The sequence below is a fragment of the Pseudopipra pipra genome, chromosome Z (genome assembly GCF_036250125.1).
Source record: "Pseudopipra pipra isolate bDixPip1 chromosome Z, bDixPip1.hap1, whole genome shotgun sequence".
Lineage (NCBI taxonomy): Eukaryota > Metazoa > Chordata > Aves > Passeriformes > Pipridae > Pseudopipra > Pseudopipra pipra.
In genome coordinates this window covers 70688004-70709499 of record NC_087581.1, presented here as the reverse complement: position 1 = coordinate 70709499, position 21496 = coordinate 70688004, and the positions used below count along the sequence as shown (strand labels likewise).

At 39.4% G+C, this 21496-nt stretch overlaps 1 protein-coding gene across 6 annotated transcripts in view; it reads right to left on the bottom strand.

Annotated features, from left to right (window-relative positions):
• Nucleotides 1-21496, bottom strand: part of CDC42SE2 (CDC42 small effector 2) — an 87352-nt gene that overhangs the window by 8021 nt on the left and 57835 nt on the right. The gene's annotated exons all lie outside the window — the stretch shown is intronic.

The window sequence follows — 21496 nt, the reverse complement described above, 5'->3', positions numbered from 1 at the left end:
GTAATCACCACGTGCCCATAACCTGAAAAATGCCTGTGCTTGGAAAAAATAAAATATCCATGAAGCACAGTATCAATATCTCAAGTTTTAGGCGTGTTGTACAAAATAAGAGTGTAACATCTAAGAAGCTACTTGAGCTCAGGTAAAATCTTCCCATCATCTTAAAGTCCATTCGGTCTCATTTTTACAGATCTCCATTTCTAATCTGCAATGAGACTGTAAGACCACACAGACACAAGACTCGAAGGTACATGTCTCATGAGTGGGCTAGCTGCTATTGAAACATAGCTACAGATTAAATCTTTATGAATCAGAGCCCACAGTTATGAAAATACATCATGGGGTTTAGCCAGCAAGTACAAAACACATTTAGTCCTGTCCTGCACCTTTTCCCTATTACAAAACCAGATTTCAGTAGGTTTCAGCACCTTATTGCATCATATATATAAGCTGGGATGAGGAGGAACACGTAAAATTCTCCCACAGAAATAGCTAATTGCAATGACTGCTCATCTGACATGTTCAGGAGCATCTCTACCAGGTATGAGACTGTTTGGAGCTCACACTGCTGTATTTACACAATCTACTACTGTCATATGCTGTGCCACTGACACAGAAAGAAGATCTAGAGAGCTGCAACAGAAACACTTGAAATAGTTTCAGGTCTGTGGTAGCTGCCCCTCTCCTTTTCAAAAAATTAACAGTGAAATTTATATATCTAAACAATACATCCATGATTTCTTCATTTTAGTAAAGTTTTGAAATGCAGGGTCTTGATACAGAGAAAATGCAGACAAACCCAAGGATTTTCAATTTCTTTTTCTTGTTTTTGCGTTTTGCAAACAATCAAACTCTTTCTTTGGGCAACTTGACTTATTTTCCTCCTTCTTGTTAAGGTCACTGGCATACCAGTAACAGGCTCAGAGTGCTGGATCTTGTGAATCACTGTAAATGATTCTCCACTAATCATCAGCTAGTCAACCAGTAACCACTAGTTAAACTGCACTGTCATAAAACCATGTTTCTTATTTCAAGTGAGTTCCTTATCAGAGGCCATCAGTCTGTTACACCCCAGCATGTGCCCACTGATGCGAGCCCCATGAAGCAATGGAACAGTATTTAAGTGCTCTGCTGTATTAAAATCACAAAGTAGTTCACTCTGAAAGCAAATAAAAAGTAGTTTGGGGTTTGTTTTGGGGTTTTTTTATCCTTTTTGAGCACCCAGTTTTAGCTTGGATCATGAGAATGCTTTTGAAACAACTTTACCAGTCCCCACTTGCCACAATTCAATTTGAATTTCATACTGATCTTGGGGTGTACAAATTAGACTTTTTTTTTGGATGAAGCCGAACTAGAAGATTAACTGATGCCCTCCCATTGCTAACAGACATTGAGCCCAGTGAACCAGGTGAGCCAGTCTGGAGCAGATGACAAAAGACATGTAATGCACGTCATGGTTCCCCAACACCAAGTGTTCTGCTCTCCTACCAGGGTGTGCCATTTCTAGAGACCCAGTCTCAGCCAAAACCAAACTGACCAATCAGGGTGCTTAAAGGGACATGGGAAACACTGTAAAAAGTCATCCCTTTGTGAGGAATGTAACACAGAGGAAAGCAGCATGGGAACGTACCCAGAAAGGTTACAGAGCTTTTACAGAGGACACCATAAACATAAGTTTTGCCAGGATTTTGTTGTGAAGTTGTATTTTCTGAGTTCCTGTACCTGCAGGAATACATGCAATACCACTGTTCTATTAACAGTAAGAATTAACACACAAGATGGATTCTGTAGTAAATTTAATTTGAAAGAGGCTGAGAAGCAGTTCATCTCCTACTTAGGAAGAAATTAAATGTACAATTATGCTCATTGCCCTCTGTTTATCGTTTGTGTCTCTCCATAAGTCACGAATCTGCCTGTGTGATTGATTTGTTGTGGTGGAGGACTGATTTAGGTTGTGTTCTGGGAGTTAAAAATACTGTTCTTGGGAACTGGTCACTGTCTTCTGCAGAGCCACCAGCAGCTGTGGCTGACCAGCTGAGACAGTCTGGGCGACTTTCAGGAGGGGAAGACTTATAAAATACTCTGTGTTAAAATGAAAAATAAAATACTGACAGAGCCTAGCAAAATTTAATCCTGCTAACCTTCACCCACGTCCTAAACTCCACTTGGTATCATACCATAAATAATTAGCCACTAACTCAGTAATGAGTAAATAATGAGATCTCACCATGAAGGTAATCTATAAAAAAAACTAATGCTTGTGATGCTAGTGCAAGGAACTTTAACATACACACACCCTCCTGAATATTTGTATCATCTAGAGGTTTGTTTTCAATACATTTCTGACAGAACAAATGTATGCCTCAGCTCTGTCAGTCTGACTGCAGTGAGACCATGTGTCCTGTATCTGTGTTCCTCGTGGATTTTTTTTCTTAGCAGGGGGGAAATAGAAGGAAGTTCATATTATGGTTAGCTAACTTATCTGTTATCTTTCTTGTCAGTTTGGATCAAGTTACTGAACCATTTGGCATCAATGGGCAAAAAGGTTTAAAATTTATATTGAAGTATATGAATTTTTTTTTTCCTCTTTGCCTTGTCTCAAGGCATTTACCCCTTTACAAAGGGGGCAAGGAGCACAACAAAGACAAGATGAAAAGACCAGTAAAAGGATCCTGGAAGTCGTATATCAACTATTATCATTTAATGACTTTACTCAGTTTGTTCCCTTGACAAAGAACTGCAGAACCTGGATTGCAAAGCACGCACCAGGTAATATTTACACCATGAAAAGTAGAACAAATCTTTAAACAGAAGAAGAGGTGCAGGTTTGTGTGTTAAATGTCTGAAAGGAATGGAAGCAATCTGAGGAGCTGTGCTTTGAATATATACTAAATGCAATGAAACAGGATCAGATTTAGGTTCCCACAGAAATGAAGTAAAAATTGATCATTTCTATTTTTAACCTGCAAGTGATGCTTTGCACCCACCACTTCCTTCAAAGTGCCAGATCAGAATTCAGAAAGCCACCAACAGTTGCATCACACAATTTATTTTAACCCCATAAGTGTCTTGAAACTATAAACCATTTTAAGCCTTTGCCTAAAAAGTAAATATAATTATACCATGTATTGATCCTGCCCTTCAGCAAAGACACAACCATTTTACTGAAACACTGTTTTTCCTAGTTCAAAGGACTACTTATGGCAAAAAATTCAAAACTGTAATTTGTTTCTTTAAACAAACAATTGTCACTGGTGGGTCCAGAGGTATGTAAAATTTAATTTTTTAATTTTTATTCCCCTCTACTTTTGGCTTTCAGGGAAGAAGTGATCTTTTGTCACTATCTCCAAATTTTGCCCAGTGGTGGGGCTGTGCTTCTCTAGCTCAAGCCACTTCACAAGTGATGGCAACAGTTCTGAACTACACAAGTTCTCTGCCTGTATATATACACATACGAACAACACAAGTTTTGGAATTTTTTCCCCTTTGCACAGCTATGCATCTCTCTCTGCTCTTCATGAGAGGCCCTCTCAGAAACAAAAAGAAAAAGACAAGACATGCAGAGTAAAATCACAGTCTCAAACACATCAAAAAACTATTTAAGTGATGTCACTTAGATCCTAGGAGGCTGATAATTACTTTTCTGGAAGATGTTAAAACTTGAAGTTGCAAATCAAGCCAAACAGAATATCACACAAGGGTACTCCAAAGTCAAGTGCCAACCCACATGCATTGGGAGTCAAAAGCAAAGAAATCTGTTTAGCTGGCAGAAGAGCACGTTCTGCTAAATCTACACCAGACTTTTTATAAAATAGCTGGTAGAAACGTGTTACAAACCCGAGTGTAAGCGACACACGGCACTGCAAGGGATCCTGCAACACAAAAGCCTGAGTGCATTTTACCTGCAGAAGGCTCCATCTCAGCCCCAGTCAGCCCTCACATGAAAGTGGTATTGCAAGTGCAGACGAAGAATATGCACTCTAAGCATAAAGAGATCCATGGGGGAAACTCAAGAAATTCAGAGGGGATGATAAGTTATTACCACATTGAGAACACAGAGCTTCTGAAAACAATACTTCCTTATTAAAATTCACACATATGGCATTTTTCTCCTATCACCTACCCATTTAATTTATCTCTGCTTTGCAAACAAGAAAACCTGACAACTCTTTCCCCCCCCCCCCCCCCCAGCAATGCTCTTTATCCAGCTGCATGTTGTCCCGGGTTTTTATATCTTAGGATCTCACTAAACTGCAAGAAACCAGGCAACAGAACACCTGCTGCCCTCAGCATCCACGTGAGCAACACACACCAGTGGCAGGCTGGATCTTTGCACCTCACATTTAGAATGACAAAATTTGGTATTTAAGTCGCAAGTAGCAAATCTCTGTTTTAATCACTCCTCTCTAAAACTAACACAGACACAGCTGTGCTTCTGTGGAGCAGAACTTTAACTGTTACTTATTAATATCATCAACACACCGCAAGGAAAGGATAACTTTCCTGCTGCCAACTTTGTAGCAGTTATCCAAACTTTATGTGTAATTTTTAATGACATTTTATAGGTACAGTTTCGTCCCGGTTTGTATGCAGTAAAAATACATTCTACACAACATATTTAAGTATTACATAAATTACATCAGTATAGAATACATTTCAAGGCATTTTTTTCAGTCCTGTCATATTTATCTGTGTTCCAAAAACTGTAAGGGCATAGTACAATATATTAGAAAGGAAATAGCATGCTGATATGTGCTATTTAGTCTAATTTTGTTCAAAGTGCTTCCAACCAGATCCAAGTCAACATGAAGTGATCCAGATATAAAACAGCAAGTGATGCACCTTCCTTATTTTGACCAAGTTTGTCTTGTCTCTCATTCTAATTATCTGTATAAGAGGAACTTTGGCCCAAATTTGTCATCATTTCTCCTTATTCTGCATGACACTTTCTATTATTTTTCATGACATATTATTTTGGCTTGATACATACACAAGAAAAAACAACATTATGTACCATGCTTTGGGACCTCAACTGATGCAGAGTAAAAGCATCAGCTTCCCAAGATTAATTTTGCAGCCTTGTATCAGTCTTTTCTCTAATTTCAGACTATCGAAAAGAAAAAAAAAAATCTAAAAGGAGTGGAGACTGTGTAGAGCAAGATATTCTTAATATTCCACATTAGAGTGGGTTATGGCAGGAGCATCACCTGCTAGGATGGCCTTCAAGGAATCAGCAATGCTTACTGCTGGCTTGCAGACTCAGTAACCTAGCTAAGTCAAAAAATAGTTTTCCCCTTTTCTTGAAAGAATACTGTCATAAAACAGGCTTATCTCTGTTGGCAAAAGATAACTAAGGAACATTTAATTTCTCTCTGAAGCCTCATTCAAGAGGCTTAAATTAACTTGCTAACTCCCCACTGGGAACAGAGAACTGAATGCTCAATCTGGACTCTATAAAGAGCTGCTTTGCAGAATGAGTTTCTGTGGTCAGAGGACGATCACTTAACATTTACTGCCTCCAAAAAGTTTCCTCTTTTAAAAGCAGAAAGGTGACTGTGCACTCGTAAGCACTAGAAAGTTACGCAGCTTTTAAACTTATCTCCACAACATAAGGGTCAATTGTTCAGTCTGCCCAGTCACTGCTATCTCAGATGTTACAATGGCATCAAATACAATAAGAAGAAATTCACTCTCTGGTACTTCTCCACAAGCTCGACTTTTAAGTAACAATATAGTAATTCGAACATAATAAAATATTTAACAACATCATCTAATCCTTTGTTACACTAGGAGATCTAGCACTTTTACATCTTTCCATACTAAAACAATTCAAATCCCAAGCCCTCCTAAAAGAAAATAAATCCCAGTAAAGCCACCACAACTGCCATTCTTAGGGTAGACAGGGAATATGCAAACAAGGAATATACTCCTGGTTTTCCACTGTATCTGCATGATACATTTGTTTTCACCATATTTTGTTTTCATACTATATGGGTATGAAAGACAGAGATAATATGGATATGATAGGGATTTTTTAAAATTAAATAGGAACTACCAGATTTATATGGAGGCTCACACCTATTGTGTTTGACTTTTCAGAAAAAAACCTCAAACAGCAACCTTTTTTTTTGAGAATTTCTGCCGTTTTTTATTCTAGTGTTAATTTCAGCATTACCCAATGGAAAAGCAAACTCTTTTAATGTGCAGATTTACTCTCCAGGTTCTTTGTCACCAATCGAGATAGGTGTTTCATAACTCTTCCCTGAGGACAAAGTGATCTACTAAATGTTTCAGTGATACTACTCTCTGTTGAAAAGGAGCTGTTTGCTAGCTTTGTTTTCAAGAACTCAGCTGAAACTTCAAAAGCAGTGAAAGCCAAAGACAGAAAAAAACCCCGCTAAGACAGAAATCTAAGGAAAGGATTTAATCAAAGTCAAGATAGTCAATCATTTCAAGACGGGGGATTTGGATGGTTAGAGGAGAAACTGAAAGAGAGAAAACACCCTTTGCTTTATTTTCCTTCTGTGATCTTTCTTACTTTTTATATCTGCTCTGCAAGAATACCAGCAGCAAGAGTCCCTGTGCTGTGGCACCCAGCTGATCCTCCACAGACTAACACAAAGGAAGGGCTAGGGACTTGCTCAGAATAGGAAGTATCACATCACCCTGTAAAGGGTGGATTTCTGTCCTCCCACACACATGCTGTTCTGCTTCCAAAATAGTCTCATGTGCAGGATGGCTGTTTGTCTCTCACAGCAAGCTGTGGTCTGAGTGACGTGTCTGGGTGCCCAGTAGTGACCCATCAAAATTGCCCAAAAAGGCTGTAGGGTCTTTCACCAAACCCTCCATGAGGGGGCTGTAGGTGCAATGGTGTCCCTTGTATTTACTTTTGTGCATTGTGCATTTAAGATGCATTTCTCCACACTTTCCTCCCTAATTAGGAACCTACAGGTTCATGTTAAAAAGAAAAAAACATGTATGTGTATAAATCAGGAATGCTAATGCACTCCCATCTCGAGCAACTAGACCATCAGGTAGCAAGCTAACACTGTGAAACCAATGGCTGGATGTGTAATATCAGCATAAAGCCAGTGTGATATTTTTGAAGAAGAAAAGGCTGCACCCTCCCTAAACGTTTCCCCGAATACTGTATTTTCAATTTTTTTTTCAGCTTTTTAGAATCTGTGAACTTACACTGCAAATTCCAACTTTTCTATAGTGCTTGCAGTTTGTAGAGAAGCTGACGAAACTGAAGAGGCACCATACAGAGTATTGTTAAAATTCCAGAAAGCACTAGCATATGCTTAAAGTTTCGAACATTTAATTCCATTTTTTGAACCACAAAGTGACAACGACCATTTGAACCGCAGGAGCCCACATCCTCTCTGAATAAGCAGAGATGAAGGACTAGACCTGTAAGTTTCAAATGCTTCATGTCAGAAGGTCTACTGCACAGAGAGAAGCACGGCTGAGATAATATGCAAGGCAAATTGAAATGCTGGCCACTCACTCCCTCCAAACAGCCACATTTCAGTGACAGATTTGTTCTAAAGCAGTAAGATGTGGTATCTAAGCCCGGTATAATGATGTTCTGACCAGGGCTGTGATCTTCATCAGCTGCAAAACACCAAAGCTGCTGCCCTTAACATCACATTTTCTCAGTCTCCTACACGGGCAGTTTCGAGCAGATTGCCTGGAGACTCTTGTCTGATTAAGGATCTTACAAACTAAGGCTTCCTCAGAACAGAAGCAGGAGGAAACCAGTACAGGTTTTCATGCCAGCTCTTAAGCAACAGTGACAAGTAGCAGGCGTCCAGCACACTGAGCTTTCATCAAGTTTCCAAAAATTCAGGATGTCTCGTGACTTCTCTAGCTAAAGGAGTTAGGAAATGGAGATCCAGGACTGAAAAGATCTAAGCTTTTAAATAATGTAAGCTGTTACAACTAGCATCTAATAAACTGATTATCAAATGGTCGCTGGATTTAGCTTTTGTGGCAAAATCACTTGGAATGAACTGGCTGACTGGAGTGGAAGTAAAAAGAATTGCAAAATCCGATTGCTTTCTGAACTCCTTGGCAAAACAATTAGCAGTTCCATTCATATAGAGAAAAAAAAAACAAAGGTAAAAGGAAAAAGAAGCTAACACGGCAGCAAAGCTGACTTTATCAAATCTTCCAGACTGATCTTATGTTCAACTTCACATCAAATTAATCTGTTTCATAAACTAATACATCAAACTGGATTGCGTATTATCTCAAACAGCTCCTCTGCTTTTACAAAATTCAGCACCATTTTGAATCTTTTGAAGTATAAGCTTTCTGATTTGTTTACACAATATTCTGTTGTATTATGATGATGTTAGTCATCATATGACAAAACTAGCAATTGTAGCCTATGTTTTCTAAATAAACAGGAAAAAATTGCCAGATGAGGTCAAATGACTCTGAAACACAATTGGTCTTTTAAGAAATGTGTTTAGCTCACGCATCAAAGGGAATTTGTTCCATTCCAGATGCTTAAACCAACTTTAAGTAACACAGTAAATCTGAATTCACTCCTTGTTATAACTTCTAAGTACTCCTTTTAAAAATACACATCAATACAATTTTAAGATGACATTTAGAACTTTCAACTTGGTTGCCATTTTGTACCACAAAAATAATTCTTACTTATCTTTCTAATAATTTTATTTTAATTACTTTCGATGATTAACGTCTCTAACATAATTTAAAAAATAAAACATAAATTAAAAAAAACCTCGAAACATCTAAGATAATAATACTGGTTTTCTACTATCCCTCTCCAGCCTTTTTAGGCTTTTGTTGGCCTCCTTCTCTGTGATATTGGCTGTAGTATCTCAGCAAAGATCAGACTTTAACATTAATGTATTAATTCTTTCCTTACAGTTGCCTACCTGAATAACTTCAATAGGTTAGATGTTGCTTGGATCAAGTGCTTATTACCAGCCCACACAGCTGGAAACAAAGTTAATCACTGCTCCTTTGGAGTGAACCAGACCTGTGACACAGATAAAGGACAAGAATTCTGCTGTACAGGGCATAGAGAGACTGAAATAGTGGGTTTATTTCCCCTTAAGAAGAGAAGAGACATCTGCTTGTGGTCTTAATAGTTTTCCACTATCTAATAGGAGGGTACAGAAGACAGACAGACTTGAAGTTGCACAGTGACAGCCTGAGAATCCACAACCTGAAGCTACGACATAGAAAATACTGATTAAACAAATAAATACAATAAATAGTTATGTGGGTGGTCCAACACTGGACCGAGAAGTCCATTCTTTGAGATCCCCAGAACATAAATGGGCATGGCCCTGCAAAAACCAAGTCTAGCTGGTTCTGCCTTGGGCAAGTGCATTGCACTAGATGGTACCCAGAGGTGTCCTGTCACTCAGATTACTTTCCAAGTCTCTAACTTCAGATGAAGAAAGCAGAGTGGGCTGGAATTGACTTTCCTGTATATTCTCCCCAGTAATCAAAACCATAACGACATAAAGCAGCGGTTAAACAGATGGTGTAAAGACACACCACAACACAAACTTTCTGGAAACTTCTGATAGCTTCTGATAAAAATTAAATCCCCAGGCGTCGATAAGAACACGACACGAATTGCGTCACGTTGAGCTTCCCTTCCTTCCCCTCACTGACCTTTCCCAACAAGAACACAAGAAATAATGCTGGATGAAAGACCATCTAGCACGATGACAGCTGTAGCTCTCCAGAGGATGTGTCAGGATTGCATGTGGCCCCTCCTGCTCAGCCAAATCAATGTCTCTCTACTCCCCAGCTACAACACAAAACAAAAGCTTTGGGTGTCCTTGAATACACCGTGTATTGAAATTGCTTTGTTGAGAAATTACCTTTCGTGCTTGCAAATCCTCTAATAAGACTTCCTAGAGCTAGCTGACTAATATAAACAAGTTTGTTATGTACTGTGTATGCAGGTGTCTGCACACACTTGCACCTAGGTGGAAGCACACATGTTGCAGAAGGTACATCACACACAAGCCTTCTGTACTTCTGTGTACACTCTGTACAATCTTCTAAACCAGAAGGATATGCACATACCAAACTCCACTGCAGAAAAGTAAAAGAACACAAAATATACTGAAATATTACCTCTGAACAGGTAACAGCCACTGTGGACACAGGATCCTCAGTCACACTCACCACACAAAACCAATCACTTAGTAAGTCTAACACTGTCTCTGGACCAGATAGTTAAAACACCCACTGCACTGCAGGTAATAGCTCCAAATTGTGCTCACGAGCCTGAACGCTGCCATTCCCCTTTAACTACTACAATAAATCAGGGCACACCTTGGATTTTCAGAAAAACCCTGTACACAACTCACAGTAATCCCTTAGTGGGAGACAGTGGATCTTCACAAGTTATGGCACTGGTATTTGTCAGCAGTAGGAAATGAGTGGAATCCCTAGTACTTTCACCGCAGGCAAAAACAAAGCCACAACATTTAATAGCAATATCCTCAAGAGTCAACAAACACACACACACACACACAGTGAATTTGTCAGCTTTTAAATACCTCCGTGAGTATTCACCCTAGAAACCTGGCATCAGTTTGCCCAGATAGCAGCAGTTTCTTGTTTGTTTATATACATATGCAATGAAATACCTAAATACTCGCCTGGTTTTCTAAAGGTGTACTGTACTATTTACTTCTCAGCGCAGTTTTATCAAAATGAGTGTGCTCTGAATGAAGGTGTTTTCTCTTTTTTAAGGGAAGAAATCCCATTAGTTTTGTGTGTCAGTCTATGAGACACACTCCTCACTGCTGACCTTTCTGGTGCTCTTCCCACCGGCATTTCCTTGCTGAAGTTATTTGTCACCTGACTAAACTCAGCATTATCTCTGGGTTGTCCTTTCTGCTCCAAAGGCATCCTGACCAAGTTACCTCCTCAGCACATGTGAGTGCTGTCACGTGGCCTCAGATACCCTGTTCTGCAGTAGGGGAGAAGCATTCATAAGCACGGAATCACAAATTTCCTTCTGTGCCATCCCACGTCTTGCTCCTCCGAAGACTTGTGCAAAGCTCCCAGATCTGACTGTTAGTGTTGGAAATCTGTTCATCTGGTTCATTTTAGGTAAGTCACTGGGAAAAGTGCATCCCAAAATACATCATAATCTGACAGTCTGTCTTCACTTGCTACTAAAACATCAAGGCAAAAAGGAGTCAGAACCTACGCAAGGGAAGCAGGAACAGCCTCCCATGTTCTTCCCATGCTATGAAAAAAAGTCACACATCTAAAAGGTGATCCCACTAATGGACGTGGAAATGATGGTACTACACATATAATTACAACAAGACAACACAACAACCAGCCAGAACAATTCAGCAACAGATGGCCAAGTAGATGCTTAGGGATGCTTACATGCCAAGCCCACACTTAGAATGGACAGAAGCATCTCTGGAAGAGTAGTTCACCAGCAACTCTTCAGGAATGTTCTCATCAACAGCTGCACTTAGACTTAAACTAGCTCTCTGCTCAGCTTTTGACATGTTCAGAATAGTATCTGACACCGAGCAGCAACACAAAAGCCTATGCCTGAAGTGTGGCAAACAAACCCCAAAGTCAGAAGGGAAGTTGATCAGGAGCTAATTAACAAGTTCCAACGGAAGCACAGCAGCAAAGGAAGAGCAACAAGATGTGCCATTGCAAATCTGCAGGTTCAAAAGACAGACAATAAAAAGAAAGGCCATTGTGAGGGAAAACTAGTCAAGCTCTGTAAGCCTACCTATTTCATTATAAGGAACATAAAAAGGAAGCCCTTTCAAGGAGTGTTCTGCTTTCCTTGGCAAAACAAAGGAATCCTTACTGCCTTGTCCAGTGTCCCCTCGAAAGGAAAACACCAATTCCAAACATGTACAGGCACTTTTGAATATTCTTGCTGAGGCATGCCACAATTCCACAGGTCTTGAGCGTAAACAATCACTAACTATTTTAATTTCATCAAGTCAGAAAGTGTTCCATACTCCTAATTTATTTGTCAAATTCTTCTACTCTAAATCCAGTGTTGTTGAAAAGAAGTATTCAGGAGCAGTAGCAGCAACAGCTCCTTACTGTTCCACTATCTGCACTATAAAGACATAGAAATTTTGTACAGGACAAAGTCTCAGATATATTCACTACTCATACTTTACTGCTAGAGTCATGGGTATGATCAAAAACATATCACAAATTCATTTATAGAGGCAGTGTTGGCTGCTTGAACCTTTCAGAGAAACCTTTCTACTTACTAGTCCATTTCTGTTGCAAACTTATCCCTCACTGTCTTGTAGGTTTTCTGCACAAAGTTATCTATGATAAATTTATTCCTGAAAAAAGCAGATTTTCTATTATTGACTTACCATGTCTTCTACTTGCATACTTTTTAATACCATTTCATACTATTCCCTCAGCCTACTGCTGGCAATTCTGAAGTTGGATTCACTGTAGAAACCTGGGAAATACAGTGGCTTTCTTAGTGTGTCAGATCTACCGGTCTTGCCAGAATAAAGCCATATGCCAGAGTTTCTTACGACAGGAAGAATAGGAGAGCATGTTTCTTTGTCAGCTAAACAGGAAGATTTAGCATTGCAACACTGAGCACCATGGAGATCTCTCAGATTCCTCCAGGGTCATGCATTACTGGCATCTTCAGGGCAACTGCTTCCCAGCTCCACAAGGGCAGTCAGCTTCTACCAAAACCAAGATACAGCCAACCAACATCAGCTTTTGGCTACAGATCTACAGCCACTGGCAGTTAAGGTCAGAATGAGGAGCAGAAAGAGGAATAAACATGCAGAGCAAAATCAGGTTTTCTAAAGAGCTACAGGCTGGGAATTTCTAAACCGGCTGCATAATAATAAGTGTAGATTTTTTATAGTAAATATATTTCCTTTTACTCTTCAGCAAATGGAATCATATGACACCTAAAAAGACAAGACACAACTCCATTTTCCCAACAACTAGAGCTGTGAACACAGAATTGAATAGCAATTGTTGTAGGAGGATATATGTTGCTCCTAAATTAAAGAAAAACACCAACAATCAAGCTAAAATATTACCACCACCCCCTAGTGTGTTTCATAATCCAAGTGTCAGGTACTCTTTACTAACACACAGGTCTTTGGTGGACTATGGTAGCTCATGCCAATAAAAAAAACAACTTAGTTCTGAACCACTGCATGATAACTGCCAAATGTTGGTTGTATGAGATTATTTAAGAGTTCCCTATGCCATGCTGTCCTCAGGCTATACCACCCAGACACTTGCTTCCATGATCAAGGTACAAAATCTGCCACAAGTTAATTTTCTTCTCAGATATCCTGCATGTTTTCTGTGTCTCAACCTGGGCTCACTATTTCACCAGGCTTCCCTGAAGTTCTGACAATATCCATAGACAGAGGCATTAGAGGAGCCACCTGCAGCTGCTGTCATGAGCAGACATTGACACTTGCTTCTCAATTGAGGCAAAGCTCTACACTCTGGAGAGCTGTATACTACATCAAAATAACTTCAGGGCAAGAAGAATTGCACCGACAGGAAAAGTCTCACTTTTCAGGCGTATTCTGAGTTCTCTACCATGGAACTGGTAAAACACCAGTGGTGCCTGTAAGGTTACCCTACAGAGAGCTACTCAGAACCTCTTTAACCTCTCCCTTGACACGTCTGGAAATAGCACATTACAAATATTTTTGAGAATTTTGAGGAACTTTACCCAAGTGCTGCTGGTTTTTCTTACTGGATAGAACAACCAATTTACAAGTCACCTGGATAAAAGATCACAAAGGCTGCACAGCTAGAAGACAACAGAGTACTCTTAGGAAACCCTGCCACTTGAAGCTTTTGGCTATTTCCTGATCTTTCTTTGTCCTAAACTATCTGCAGAGCTACATTGAAGTCTTAAGCTGTGCCAAGGGAGGTTTAGGTTGGACATTAGGAAGAAGTTCTTTACAGAGAGAGTGATTGGGAATTACAATGGGCTGCCCAGGGACGTGGTGGAGTCCCCACTACTGAAAGTATTTAAGAAGAGACTGGATGTGGCACTCAGTGCCATGGTCTGGGTGACAAGGTGGTGTTAGGTCAAAGGTTGGACTTGCTGATCTCAGAGGTTTTCTCCAACCTGGTCGATTCTGTGATGGCTAAGAAAGAAACCCTGAGAAACCCAAATGTTTCTGCCCTTCCCAACAGTTTCCCTGCAGGCTTCATTTTCAGACCACTCCTTCAGTGTTCAGAGATTGTATAGTCACAGTTCATTTTTGTTTAACAAACTAAACCACATGAACTTGCAGAAACCACAGTGTAAAACTCAGATGTGGCTGCCTATCTGGGGAACAGTAACAGCACGATCCGTACCACAGACAGTGCATCCTACAGCATTTCTTGTCTCAGGCATTAAAAACATAAAGTGCCTGCTATGTTTGGTCATAACAAGTAAATTGTCAGCAATACTCAGCCCAGCAATGTCTGCAGAGCCAACATTGCTAAGAGCCCAAGTTGAATTCTATTCCTTCTTGGGCATGACCAAATTATTTACTAAATTCCAGTGAGCTGAAGCAGAGGGATTGTTCATGGAAAACTTACTGTACCAGTGTGGGAAAAAGATTTGGCTTCACTCTCTGAACCCAGATGGAGCTTGTAGACCTGGCAACTGGGAGATTTACTTATTTTCAAAAGTGGGTCCTTGTAAGAGTTAATCACTTGTTTTACATTTTAGTGATCAGCAAACAACCATGTGGTAAAATAGGCTTTTGAGTTGTGTATCAGAGCATCCTTTATTAGACAAAAATTACAAGCACAACAAAACAAAACAAAGTACTCTCATTCCCTTTATATCTTTTCTTTCATTTTCACTGGAGAATGATGTGAGCTGACTAATTCCTGAACACTAAATTACATAAGTTGTTATGTAATGTAAGGTACTGTAGGGTATTGGGTCACTTTTCCTAGTATATAGAGATAGAACAGACTGATGTAAGCTCTTGTGTTTTCTCTGACTAAACAGAGTAAACAGTGTTTACACTGGTGTCAAGCTCACAGACAGTGAGAAAGAGACAAAGATATTGCAGAACATAATTTTGTTGATATGAATCATGTTACCAGCAGCACACAAGGAGAATAATTTTACTGTCTTCAATGGATCATCAAGATGCCCTCACATTTGTAAAATGTTATGGCAGATTGATTCATAACAATGAATATTGATCACTTCAGGAACTCTTGTTTCATAATCTAGTTAGATATAGAAAAGGTGTTCACAGTGAACATCAAGTAAGTAAAGTAAAAAAAAAATAATGTACGTGTAACCAAGAAGTAGCATCATCCATTTTAAAACCTAGTTAGAATAAATTTTTTGCCCATAAAAACTACTACTAAACATCCAAGAGTATCTTGGCAATCAGCAGGATCCCAGGCAAGCACCAAGAAAAATACTCTGGCAGTTGGTTTTTGCTGCAGTTCAGAAAATTATTCCCAAAACACAGTCAAAAGAACCCAAAATAAACAAGAAACTCCAACCAAAACAGACCAAAAAAAACCCAACTAAACACCAAAATCCAACCTCACATTCCAACAAATACTTTCAGAAATCAGAGAAAATGTCTTTGCTATATGGAAAAAAACATTAAGTGCTGCAGCCTGCAGAAAACCCCACAACCTTCAGTTCTTTAACCACTAAATCAGCTAAACACACATCTGTCTTCACGGCTCAGTCAGGTTTTTGCCAGATTTTAATCTAGGTGTGTATGTATGAAAAGGTGTAAACTTCCTCTTCCTTAATCTTCCCTGTGTAGGAACATTAATCTCCTTTAATAATGGAAATGTTGGCATTTTACTCCTGAATTAAAAAGAGCAGCTGAATCTCACTGACCTGAGAGGCACACGTGTTTTACTTCTTTAGGGGCAAGACCACACAAACTACATTTCTAGCCTTCCAGCAGTCAGTTTAGTCCACACTGCTTTACCACGGCCACTTGAATAACCTCTTCTCCCTCCCAAACATTGGTTGCATAGCATTTTACGGATTTACACTGTCTTCATGGTTAGCTTATAGAAAAGTAAATATCCACACAGCATAATGGGTTTAGAAATCTTTTACAGGTTTTAAAAGTTTTTAAAAGCAATAATTAACCAGGCCCACTTCTCTCTCTCTCTCGTGTTGTTTCTTTAATCTCTGAAGTACACACATTGTAACTTTTTTTTTCTTTCTCTCTCAAATCTTACCTTTCTTTACACTAAAAACCCTAGAGAAATTTCATTTTTCAAAGCTTTGTTCTGATGTTAAAAAAGGGAAAATATGCATTTGGTATTCTTCCACGGAGAATAAAAGGCTCTGTGAGCTCTTCTGCCTGCTGATCTGTATATCAGCATGCCTGTTCTTGTGTTGGCATTTCTTCTTCTCTTTACAGGTTTAGCAATGCCAAGCTGCTACCACAAACACAAGCAACCCGGTATTGTCACATACCTGCACACACACGTGTGTGTGTGTTTACATATCCTAGCAGATTTGTTTGGAATATATGCTTAGCAGCATTCATTCCCCCATTTTAACAGCAATCCACTACTTCACCACCATCCTAGAGCCTAGGAATTAAATGGTCTTTTCAGTAAGCGGAGTACAGCAAGCTGTATTTAAAGTAATATTTGTTCCAAACAGAGCTAAATAGGACATGCCCTATATAAATTTTACTGTGGTCTTGCAAGAAATCTACCTGAAGTAGGTTTTAGCTTGTAAACCCCCTACATTTAGAAGAACTTGATGTGTCATATAATAGTAATTTCCTTCTCTAAATAATACACTCCCTTGATACACAACTTCAGTTACCAGTTGAAGGTAGCCAAGTGTGCTTTCTTTAGATAATTTAATTCCTGAAACTTCACAAAACTAACAAAGCACCCCAAAAGGCAAGTTTTAAGCAAATGTACATGGTGAGGTAAAGATTGCTAACCATGGTTTATGCAACTCTCTTTTTGAAAACCCTGACTGTGACATCACCTCTAAAATTCCATCAGTCTGGTGTAATCCCCAATTAACATCTATTCATAAATCCTGTTGAAGTCTTTCCATCCATTTCATTAAAATTTGATTCATGTCCCAATTTTTCTGCTCTTTCCTCATTTAAGGTCCCAGGCTCTGAAGCCACTGATGGACCACCACACAGCTCTTCAAATAACTCCTTCCAGCTGTAAAACAAGGACATAGCAATGTTAACATTTTGAATGAGTCAGGCCTGAACTGCAAGAAGGCCTGAACTTGGCATTAGTGGCAGAACTGGGAGGGTTTTCAGCAGAGATGAGACCTGATCCTGTGCTTAAAGCAGTCTGAATCCAGAAAAGAGAACACTACAAATTTCCAGCGCACTCAGCGGTCACGACACAACGCTCACGGGAAGTGTTCCTAAGTAAGTACAATACTTTCAAAGGTCACAATGTCTTTTAACAAAGTGAAACCACAAAGCTCTGTGCTGCACCACATCCCCCTCAGAGAGATGAATGTAAACTTAGGGGGAATGCAGACTCTGATAAGCAACAGTATTTCTTCCTATGCACTGTGACGATGATGAGCTCTGCACCTCTGCTCCACAGGTGGAAAGCTCCAGCTGGCTGAGCTGTAAGGCATGAAGAGCCACCCCAGTGTCAGCAAAGAAGGGCTGGTCTGGGCAACCTTAGAAGACAAATCACAATTTGGTCCCAATTAATTTCTCATCATCTGGAGACAAAACAGCCACGTACTAACTTGAAACAATCTTCATCTTTCTTGGTTAGAAACAGATAAACTGTAACGTGGTCCTGACAAAGACATGGCAAAATTAAAACATTCTGATGTGAGAGCATCCCAGAACACGCAAATTATCAACCAGGTAGTCCTTTTTGATACACCATCGAGCAGAACATAAAGGGTTGTTATGTTCACACTGAGAAAGTCATATCACAAGCAAGAGAAACATACAATTATGAAGACTCTGTGCCTGCTAAAGACAGCATATTGTAAACCCACATTATTTTCTGAGTCTGAATGAGCTGAAGTTACAATTGCAAGAGAGATAATGTAGTAAAACTATTAAAAAAAATTCCATGCGAGCCTCACCCCTTTGGATGTGAGGACACTCTCAGAGCATGACAGTTAACAAATCACCCAGTGTCACACATTTATTTAAGGGAGAGAACACAGAGATACTATCTTTCCCTGGCTACAGTAAACTACAGATCTCTTGAGGATACGCCCAAGTAGCTAAAAAAAATCTCTAAAATTATTTGAAAACCAAAAAAACCCTAATGGGTTCAGATTCATCACTTCCCTGAATCTGCATCAGAGTGCAGTTCAAACTTCAGCTTTTCTGCCCAAGCTCCACTCTTTCATTCTCCTCACTCTGTGGCAGGATATAAGCCCAGAATTACAGAAGTCAGCATTTTAAAGTGATCAGATAAGATACTTTGAAGATGAAGGTAAGAAAATCATTGCAAGTGATTACATATTAAAGTCTGTGGCTTAATGTGTACCTTAAAAATTCAGGATCTTTGAGAATACCTGAAGAATAGCTATAATATAAATAAATGAGAAGTTTGTTGTCATGCATGTCTCATGCATAAGCAAGTGTCAAGACAGGAACTGCAGAACCAAAGGTTTGAGGAACAGTCTGAAAAAGGAAAACTTTCAGCATTGTGAAATGCTTATGTTGGGAATTGAAAATGTAAGTACAGGCAGAGATCTTTAAAACAGCCATCTAAAAATGCATATTCTGTGACCTGCATGCTAGTCTTAGGATTTACCTCCAACAGAATATCTGAGATCCATTCCAGAAAAGTTACGATGAAAATACAGCAGTGTTTTTACAGTAAGATAGCAGCAGAGGAAGCTTCTAGTCTCAATAGACCCTTTCATATGAAAAACAGTTAAAGCTAAAAGGCTGAACACTTAGCTTCAGGGCAGTCACTGACTTCTCTACTCACTAACACAAAGCATACTTCCATGTAGTGTCAGTGAAAGTGCACATCTCCCAGACTATGCCTGAAATACCTCTGCCTCTAGCTGTTGGCAAGTAGAAATGCCCCTAAACCTTCATGCTTGCCCATCTCCCCTGCTACAACACGAAAAGCAGAACAGAGAAAAAACAGCTGAATTGCCAAGCATTAGAACTAAGACACGCCAAAAATTCTGGGGCTTTGTATCTTCAACTTCCATTTAAAAAAAAATTGCAAAAAATTGCACTGGGTTTGGTAATTTCAGAAATGCTTCAGCATAAGTCTCCAAGGATGGCTGCAAAAAAAACCTATCAACTTTTTCTAGGCAGTATCAACTAGTTCTTGCAGCTCCTCCTTTTGTCAGTGACTCTTACCAGAGGGGGGGGGAGGGTTTGCTCTTGAAGATGTCTTCTCACTGAAAGATTTCAAGGTTTAAGAGAACCAAGCAATTCAAGGGCTCTAACACTGGTATCCAGGTCAAGAAAGAGCACAATCTACTTCCTCCCCGTGTTTAAGTGGAAAGCCTGGGCTCTGTAGAGCCTGCAGATATTAAAAGCTATTACGTCCTTCTTCAAGTATGTTGATAATGGCAAGACACATTCTCATCAACAGAAAGCTGGCATAATTCTCCTTTCCAGCCTCCCCCAAAGAGCTATTTTCCATGTCATCAACTGGCATTATATTAAGTAAACAGCGTCAATAAAGCTAAGGGAGAGCTAAAAAATTTCTCAGCCATAATAAAATATCGTAAAATATTCAGTTAATTTTCATTCAGGTATTTATATATAAATAAAAAATGCTACCTTTTTTGGTTTTTTTTTTTGTGGACACTTTAATACTTGAACACCACAGCAGATATTTTAAGACATGTGGAGGCTAATTTAAAGGTAAAAGAAAAACCCAAACCAGCTCTATCAGGCTGAAAGCTGCACAAGCAGATCAGGTTTGAGAAATAAAGGCCAAGCATTTTGCTGCTTATTTAACTCTGTCCCCTTCGACAAGGTGTTCCCTCAAGCTACTTCTAAAAAGAGCACTGAATAGGAAAAAGAAGGAATTTGAAATATTTGAACTGACAGCTCAATATGTAACTCAGTAGGACAACTCTGAAATATGATGGCTCTCTAAAGTTGTCACCTTTTTTTACACGAGTCCTTCATGGGCTGATCAAATGGCCCATGCAATGGGCTGATCAAATGTAATGAAAAAGAGAGACTGAGTTTTAGAGTTTTTAAGTGTGAAGCTGCACTTGCACAGCACTGCTGTACTGAAGAGGGAGCCTGGACCAGTACTTCTCCAGTAGCAAAGACCAAAACTGCTATGTGTGCCTACTGAGGGTGATTTATTCTGCAGTTCTTCGGCATACTGAATGCTTCACTATCTTTACTGTGATCAAGTTTTTAAGAGTAGCACAAATTGCAGTTGTAGATATGTCCTTAGCTCTACCTATGACTCCTCCAGAAAGCAAGCTAGGGCTGACAATATCTGTCAGTGGTTAATTTCCTTAAGCAACCAGGGTCAAGATCGTTTATGTCTTCTGTAACAATCAGCATTCAGTTCAGTTGATAAATACAGCAGTATGTGCAGAGTTTCTTTGGCCTCTATTTTAAGATGGGCCTCCCCACTCTATCTCTCCCCACCTATCTCTCAATCCTCTTTCATACATCAAGAGAGACACTGAGCAAACTTCACTTTCCAAACCACTTTAAACACTTACGGCATAGCATGCAACAAAACCATAACAGCCTCCTGACAAAACACTAAAATGGAAATCATTTAAACAAAAGACAGGCAGCAAAACAGCAACTAATTAACTAGAGAAGGAAGAAACCATTTTTTATTCTTTTGTAGAAGAGCAGCAATTTTACTGAAAGGTCCAAGCAAAAAAGCTCAGATATACTGAGCTCTGGCCCAAACCAGGTGGGAGTGCACCAGATCGTGACCAAAGGCTTCTCAGACCAAAAATTAACTTTGCAAGTTAAAAATGGACAGAATAGGAAAAAAGAAGTATAGGAAAATAACAGATTCCTGTTGTAGGCGACAAGCTCAGCCTACAAAAGAAAGCAGGGACACCTCCGAAAACCTGCAAGACAAAAGGTTTTCTAAATTTCTGTTATCAAGAGATGCATCTGGTAGTGAGGATTTGGCAGTTTACTGAAACGAGCAGTGGATGAGATGATAACAAGGAGAAAGCATGGGAAGAATGATCTTGCACTGGGAAATGCAAAATCAGCTTACAGAACCTATAAAGGGTATCAGTGGGAGGTGTAAGAAACCTGGTGGAATCACAGAAAGCACTGCTCTTCTCAAAATAAAGGTTTGGGTCAGATCATAAGTGATTGAATCCAGGCTACTTAAACAACCAAGAAAACCTGAACATAGATATTAAGAGATTAACAACACCTCCTTGGTATCATGAAAACAGATGTGAAAGCAACTGGTTGTCTGAAGTCTTCACTGTGGTAAAATATGTTATCAATCCAAAAAAAAGAAGTTCACACAAGAACACCTTCCA